We start from the raw sequence: 8,287 nt of genomic DNA on the forward strand, positions 1-8,287 counted from the left end.
ACACTCTAGGAGGGACCCTGTCCCTAGGGTCAGGCTGAAAGTTTGCCAGATTGTGACTTGGGTCTGTCGGGTCACAGAACTAAGGGTCCAGTCTTCAACGTGATGCTGTCCTTACGAGCACTTTGTGCCACTTACGTTTTGTCATTTAAGCACCCCAGATCTGGGGCTCAGAGCCTGGGAAGTGGAGCTTTTCTGAAACCACTGGGTCATGGAGAGCCCCCTTCCCCCAGCGGCCTCTCCCCGTCTCCCCCCAGCCTGCCAGGGCCACTGGGACTGTCACTGCTTCCAGGAAGGGCTGCCGCTTCTGGGAGGCTGCACATGGGCGCGGAGCATCTCACCGGACAGGGCTGGGAGGGGCGGCCAACCAAAACACCGCGTTCCTGGATGGCCGCTTTTCTCTGGAAGGCGCGCGTTTCTTTTTCCGTGGCCTTGGCTTTTCCAGAGCAGAGGGCTGGGGGCCGCGCCAGTGCACTGCGCAGGCTGACCGATGGCGCAACCCAGCCCGGGGCTGCGCGCCAGCTGCAGATATTTGCTGCGCTATTTTAAGATTCCCAGTCCTGCCTGTTTCCCAGCAGTTGTCATTTGGTCAGAGGAAAGGGAAAGCGGGGGTGGGAGAGAATGAGGCCCCAGCCACAGGCTTGGGTGGAAATTCCATCCTTTGAGGCAGCACTGCCCCTCCCCCACCTGGCACTGAGTGACTCAGAGTTCTTCGCAGTCAGGGCAAAGTCTTGTTTATTTTAACAACAAAAAATAAGGATAGTGCCACACTGTTTGCATAACATCTAAGACTTCTCGGAGCACTTTCAGACCCTTTCCTCCTTTGTTGGTTCAGGCAGACATTATCACTGCCTGTTTGCAAGTGAGAAAACTGAGGCACAGAGAGGGTGGTGATTGCACAGGGTCACACAGCTAGTTAATCACAGGGCCAGGCACAGAGGCTGGATCTCCTGAGTTTTAAACTACATCATCCTTCAGTAAATAGCCGTGTGTTGTCTTTCCTCCGCCCACAGCGCCCTTCCTGTGCTCTCGAGCACCCGAGTTATGGAGAACGAAGCACGCAGGGGCAGCGTGTGGTGGCTCTGGTGACTTTCTGCTCCTGTGGGTGTTGGCTCCTGAAACAGTCTCTTAGCAGGGGACGTTCAGTCATGCAAACATCGAGTGCCTACTGTGTGCGGCTACTGTGCTTTCTAAGCACATAATTCATAATTACAATAAAATATGATAAGGTTGTTGGCAAATACGCAATATTAGGGAAACAAAAAGAGGTAATTCACATTGTCAGGGGGTTATAAAGATTTTCAGCTATCCAGAATAGCTGAAAAAATGGTTACAATGACTATTACCTAAGTTTAACCATTGTCAGCATTTGTCATATTGGCTTTGTCTCTCTGGATATATAAATAAGTAGACATAGACAAACAGGTATATGCACATATATGTAGACATACGGCAGAATCATTCGAAAGAAGGTGAGGGGTAGTCACTCCTAAATATTCCTGTATGTATTTTCTAAGAATAAGGACATTCAAAGAGGTGAATTTTGAGTTGGTTCTTGTCTGATGAATAGGAGTTTATTGGACAAAAGGTGACAGTCATTCCAGGTAGTGAACAATGTGTTCAGAAGCAGATGGGTGAACAGCACGGAGTATTTAGGGGGCAAGGCTGTGGAGCGTGACAAGACAAGGGGTTGGGAGCAGCTGCAAGGGGAGGTGGGAGCAACTGATTGGAACCAGACTGGGAGGGAGCCGGACAGTCCTGACAAGGAGTGGCAATGTGACCCTCGGGGAGGTGAGAGAGGCTGGGGGCGTTGAAAGAGGGGTGGCATGCTCTGCTTTACCTTCCTCTGGCGTCAGAGCAGGCAGGGTGGGTAAGGTGCAGAAGACAGGTTAGGATGGGAGAGGGTGAGAACAGGGGTTGTGTGGACGAGGGAGAAGATTCCAGAGGTCAGATTACATAGGACTTGGAGACTGATTGGACATAGGAGGGAAGGAAGTGAGGGATCATTGATGATGCTATAGATTTCTTTCAGAAGCAACTGAATAGATGTATCAATGCCATTAATTGATGCCACTAATTAGTCAAATGTGATTGGTAGAAGGCACTGAACTAATTTTTGACAAATTAAGTACGAAGACATTGAATATGCCGGCAGAATATGGCCTGGGATTCTAGCAGGGGCCAGAGCGCTAGGTTCGGGGAGCCATGTGCATAGACAGTGGTGGCCGACTGTAGCGAGGGAAGAGAAAAGGGTCCAGGCACACCTCCGGGCAGCACTTACATTGCTGGGACAGACAGGAGACAGGAGGTGTAGCCGTGCTGGAGGGAGAAGAGCCAGTGTGGCCATGCCTACGTGGCAGGGTCCACTGAGCATTAAACTAGCTCGTGCGTGTGAAACCCCACACTCCAGGCTAGGCCTTGGCAGTTGCTGGCTAAGTCGAAGTACCATTGTTAGAGAGGAGGGATGTCTGAGGTTTAGAGAGTCGTCTCAGGGTCAAAAATTGCCAATTTAAACTGCCAAGAGTGACGGCACCTAGCCCATCTTGAAACGGTAGCTAGGAAGCTGAAAGTCCTTTTCCTCTGCTCCCTCTGACCCCTTTCAAGAATTGAAGACTAGATTGAACGATAAGAGAAGGTAAACATTTATTCCACAAGTACTATTGGAACTGGGCATGTGAGCATTTCAGAACTCAGAGCAGGTAAAGAACTTTCTGCCAATCTGGGAGCTGGGGCTGGGGGCCGTCTGCAGAATGAGTCACTAACTTGTGGGGACAGCAGTCAGATGCCCCATCATCAAATCACAGCCCTGGCCTTCTGCCCTTTCAAAATTTAACCTCTCTATGCCTCAGTTTCCCCATCCGTAAAATGACAGTCACGGCATCTTCTTCAGAGGTTAGTGTGAGGATTAAGTGAGAGGAGGACTGTAATAACCACAGGTGCAGAGCACAGAGGAAGTGCTCGCTAACTATTAGGGACTGTTGTTGCTCTTACTGCAGACATGGGGTTTGGGAAGCCTGAGGATGGGGATCCAGAAGGTTCCTCTGCGGCCGCACTTGGAGCAGCACAGGCGGAGGCGGCTGGTGGAGGAGGAGCGGCTGGCCCGGCTCAGTCACACAGCTCACCGCGTGTCCCCCCCCCTCAGATGTGGGCCCATTAGGGAGAGCTCCTTTCTTTCTCTGCAAAACATCGCGCACCCCCTGCTGCGCTCTTGCCTCTGTCCACAGGGGCCCGTTTCTAGGACAGCTGCTGTGTCAGGGGCTGATGGCCTCGTGGCTGGTGAAAGGACCACCTGTTCCCGCGGCTTTCTCTTGCCTCGCTCTCCCCGCCCCAGCCCTGCCAGCCCCGCCTCCCAGCCGCTCACACGTCTGCCCACGTTTGTCCCTCTGCGCAGGTGCCCGGGCGCACTGTGAGAGGCACGTGGCCTTGCAACTGGTCGGCGGCATCACAGTGAGCGCTGGTGCCCCGTTGAGCCTCTCGTTTTCCTATAAAACTGCTTTTCTTCTGTGCCCCTGGGCCAGGGCCCTCCCAGCACCACAGCCCAGCCTACCTAGTGACATGGGGGCTCGTGGAATGTGACCCCAAGGAGGGGAAGGGGCTGCATAGACAGCGAGTCCCGAAGTCCCCAGAGATGGCAAAGCCCCTTCTGTGGCTGCAACTAACATCTCTGCGTAAATGAGTGCGTGAGTGCGTGTGTGTGTGTGTGTGTGTGTGTGTGTGTGACGCTCACATGTTGGCCTTGCTGTTCCTGGGGTTTTTATGTCTCGTGCCTAGGGAAGCACCTAGAAACCCCCTGGGTAGGACAGTATGGAGAAGTGGCCTGAAGTGGCAGCCAGGGTCCAGTGGGAGAGCTGCTCAGAGGCCGGGGGACACGGCATTGAGGAGCCCTGGGTTTGGGCCTTCTAGACAGAGCTGGGTTTCAATCCTGGCACCCCTATTACTAGGTGTGTCCCTGTGGGTAGACGACTTACCAGCCAATGTCTGTTTCCCATAAGGCACTCAGCCGAGTGTCGCATCATGGAGGGCCCTGAAAATGGGAGTTCCCCTTTTCCTAAGACAGAACCTGGAGCAGGGCCAGGCGCTAGTGGCCCAAGCCAGCTTAAGCCTTCTTACTGCCAAACACAGAGCTGGGGCTGGCCGCAGCGTCTCCCTGGCACATGCCTCTGGAACACCAGGGGAGGGGAGGAAGGTGGCAAGGCGTGCTGCGCGGTTTTTGCACTAAAGGCCTTCAGAGGTGCCTGAGAGCTGGCACAGGGACCATGTGTGCTTGGTGCCTTGTTTCCATCTCTAGCTGGGCTCCGGACCACTGATGTCTGCTTGACCCTTCCCTGACTTCGCTCCGGTTTGCTCTACAGTGGAGACGCTGCCAGCCACAGGAGGAGGGACGTGTCAAGGGCGTAATCCAGCCCTTCTGGAACCCACTTCCAGGAAGTTACCTAGTTGAAGCTTGACGGAGAATACCTACAGCCCGAGGATTCTGGGGAGGCAGGGTTGACAGCGAATCTCCAGGGATACTCAGCACATCTAGAGAGGATTCATTCATTCCTTATTTAATGAGCACCTACTGTGTCAGACAATGTTTTAGGCACCATAATTTGGGGTTCCAGGCCTCCCTGGAGCTATTTTAGACCCAAGTAAGGTCTCACATCTTAAAGGCAGCTTCCCAGCTGGGAAAGCAAACTGAGTGCCTTTGGAACCGGGGCCAGTCTAATTTGCTGTTTTCCAAGAAATGAGGGTGGGCAGGCTGGGACTTAAACAGCTACTCATAGAGGTTTTCCTCTTGAGGGTCTTTTAGTTCTCTCCCACTACATACACATGTGCATACACACACACACACACACACACACACACACACACACACAATTTGAGAGCAAAACAATGCTTCCTTCCCCCTTATTCTATATCCCTGTTCTCCCTTTGACCCAAGGTAGGTGGTTTGCAGAGTCTTCCCAGAGAGGTGCCCACTGTGCTTTCTCCTGGCTGCAGCGTCACGTGTCAGACCGGCTGTCGCCCTGGCTGGGGAACGTGGCTGTGGAGCAGTGGTCACAATCCCTCCTTTGTGCCTAGGCGGGGTGGCATCTGTGGGATGTCCTCCAGAGCCTGTTTTCTCCCTGGAGACAGAGGCACAATCCAGGGTGCAGCACCTGCCTGACTTTCCAGTCCTGAAATCAAAAAGTGCTGGCTCCCCAGTCTGCAGAGGAATCGGGCGTTGGAAATATGAACATTTCCTCTGAGTTATTTGCAAATCCCAGGACTCAATTTTTTCTCCCTCTTCTCTTGTATTCTGACTGGCCTCTCAGGGCCCTGGAAAATGATTAAATAAGAAAAGCCCAGAATTTGATAAACCTTGTTTCTAAGTCTTAGTGAATGAAAGTGACATGCTCTTAGGAAAATGACATTCGTGACAAAGGTGAAGTAGGGGGTGGGGAGGTACGGTGAGAAAGAGGAAGATGTCTAGGAATACAGGATTCTTGAGTAATTCTCTCACTTTGGAAAAGGCAGGGTTAAGATGAGATGGGCCCGTGTACTGCCAATGATTTAGTTGGTACTCTAGGGAAGGCACCAATGGCAGGTGGTGAGCAGGTGTGTCCGCAGGTGAGGGTGGAGGTGGCACAGGGTGGGCAAGCACAGGGGAGACTGAGGAACCTGGGCAATAGCAATCAGGGAGAGTTCAGGAGCCTGGTGCGTGGCAGGTGGACAGTTGGGGTGGGGTGGGGTGAAGCAGACGTTACAGCCAGGCAGACAAACCCACATGTATCTGGCCACAAAACGCCAAGCTCTGGGCCAAGCCAGCCTGTGAGGACCAAGAAAGCAAAAACAGCAGAGAGCCAGGCTCCATCCACCAGCAGTCAGGGTCCCAGGAGGATGGGGAGGACCAAAGGTCTTCAAGGCCCAACACATCCCGGAGACTTTGTGAGCTGCAGGGCTGGCCTCCTTAGCTGCCCCTGGGCTCCCTGCCAGGTGGGGGCCTGGACTTCCATGAGCACAGGGGGATGGGAAGGCATGGGATGGGGAGGGTAGCAGGGGAACACAGCTGAACTCTGAATTTTCCTCCAAAGAGAAATAAGAGCCAGATGTCAACCAAGGAACTTTAGCAGAGAAAGGGGCTCTCCGCAGCCCCCCTGGGGAACTGCACACGCAAGGGACTGGGAAGTGAAGCAGCAGAAAATTCCAGAGCCAGTGACGACATCACAGCTAAGGGCAAAGACAGAAAGTGGAAAATGTGAATGGGGAGAGAGGAATGGAGTGAGTAAAGAGGGGTAGGGAGAGGATACAGGAGACAGAGAGGACAGGATGAGTTGTCATGGCCTGCCATCATTCCCCAAGGATGTGCTTCATTTTCTCTTAGTGAGCCAGTTCTGAGTTCTAGAAAATACACGCAAGCTGACATGGTGTATGGTCAGGAACACGGGCTCTGGGGTTGGACTATCTGAGATCAAAACCCAGCTCCAACACTTTCTTATAACTGTGTGGCCGTAGGCAAGCTGCTTAACCAATCCCTGCCACGGTTTACTGAAATGTAAAATGAGGACAATATGTTACCCATCTTATGAGTGTAATTGTGAGAACTGAAAGAGATACTTCAGGTCAAATCACACAGAACAGAGCCTGGCACATAGTAAGTGTTCAATAAATGTTAGTATTTTTATTTGTGTTGAAACATGAGCCGTCTACCCAGACAACAGTTATCATATGCTGAACTGAGCATGGCGCTAGGGGCTGAAGACAAAAAGATGACCGAGGCAATGGTCCTTACCCTCTAGAAGCTCACAGAGGAAACAGACTGCAAATCAATTCTAAGAGTGACTTCAGCACAACAGAGGAATGAACAAGGCACAAGGAATGGCTCAAAGAAGGGCCTAGTCAACTCTGGAGATAGGTTGGGGTGGGGGGATTAGGGAGGGTATAAAGGAAGAAAAGGTACTTGAGCTAAGTCAACAGAAAAGAAACCAAACTCTGTAAAATAATTTTAAAGAGATTTAGTCTGAGCCAAATTTGAGGACCATGACCCGGAGCCACGCCCAAGAAGCCTTGAGCAAGTGGACTGGCTACGAGTGGGTTACGGTTTGGTTTTATACATTACAGGGAGACACGGGTTACAGGTAAGGTGATAAATCAATATGTGGAAGGCATACATTGGTTTGGCCCCATAACATGGACCATCTCAAAGGGGGCTTACAGGTTGTAGGTGGGTTTAAAGATTCTTTGACTTGTAATTGGTTGAAAACATAAAGCTTTGTCTAAAGGCTTGGAATGTTTTAAGACAAGGAGCTGTTAATCAGAGACAAGCCACTGGAAATATATTTGTTGTGTAAGTTGAAGACCTGTAGGTTTGTCTTGCATATGCTTAGGCTTGTTAATGGGTTATAAAGGATGTCTCTAGGAAGGGATGGGGGCATGATGAGGCATGTCTGAGCTCCTCCCTCCTGGCAGGCAATTTAGTTTTAGGATATCTCCTTGGCCAAGAAGGGTCCATTCAGTCAGCCAGTGGGGTGGGGTGGGGTGGGAGGGAGCATTAAGATTATATTTTAGTTCACAGTCTCAAAAATAGGGATAAAAGTCAAGAAGAGTCAACACTAATCTATGGTTCTGGGGCTCAGACTATTGGTTGTCTCTGTTTTGGGGCGTTACTGGCAGGAAGGGGCATGAGGGAGTGACGGAAGTGTTCTGTAGCATGACTGGGTATTGATTACATGGGTGTATACATTTGTCAAAACTCATCCAACTATACATTTAAGATCTGTGCATTTTAGTATTTGTAAATTATATCTCAATATATACAAATAAAATTATTTTATTGGAAAATATTTTTTAAATGAGTAGTACAAGGAGGGGAGGGACCTTCAGGCGAAGAGAATCTCATGCCCAGGGTTTGTAGGTTAAGGCCACATGGTGCCCATGGTCACCTGCCAATTGGTGAGTTTGGCTGGAATTTAGGGTTTGAGATAAAGGATGTGAGACTTGATGGCTAGAGCTTTAGATGCCACACAGAAGCGTGGCATCCTCCAAGCCTGACAGGGAGGGAGAGAAGAAGAGAGGAAATCACGCATGCTCCTTCCTACCTGTCCTGCATCCAACCCCCACCGGCTTCCATGGCTGCTAAAACCCTCTCACTGCTTTCCCAATGCTGCCAACCCTCTCTGGTCAGCCTCTGTCCCCAACATCTGTTCCGGCGACAAACAACAGTTTGCTTTCACTTGTCCCCTCCCCACCATGTACATCGTTCCGTTCCCTTGCTAGACTGTAAGGTCCTTGAAGTCAGGGAAGAGCCTTAAAAGTTGTTGTTTCCCCT

This window comes from Microcebus murinus, chromosome 23 (assembly GCF_040939455.1).
Source record: "Microcebus murinus isolate Inina chromosome 23, M.murinus_Inina_mat1.0, whole genome shotgun sequence".
In the NCBI taxonomy this organism is placed as follows: Eukaryota; Metazoa; Chordata; class Mammalia; order Primates; family Cheirogaleidae; genus Microcebus; species Microcebus murinus.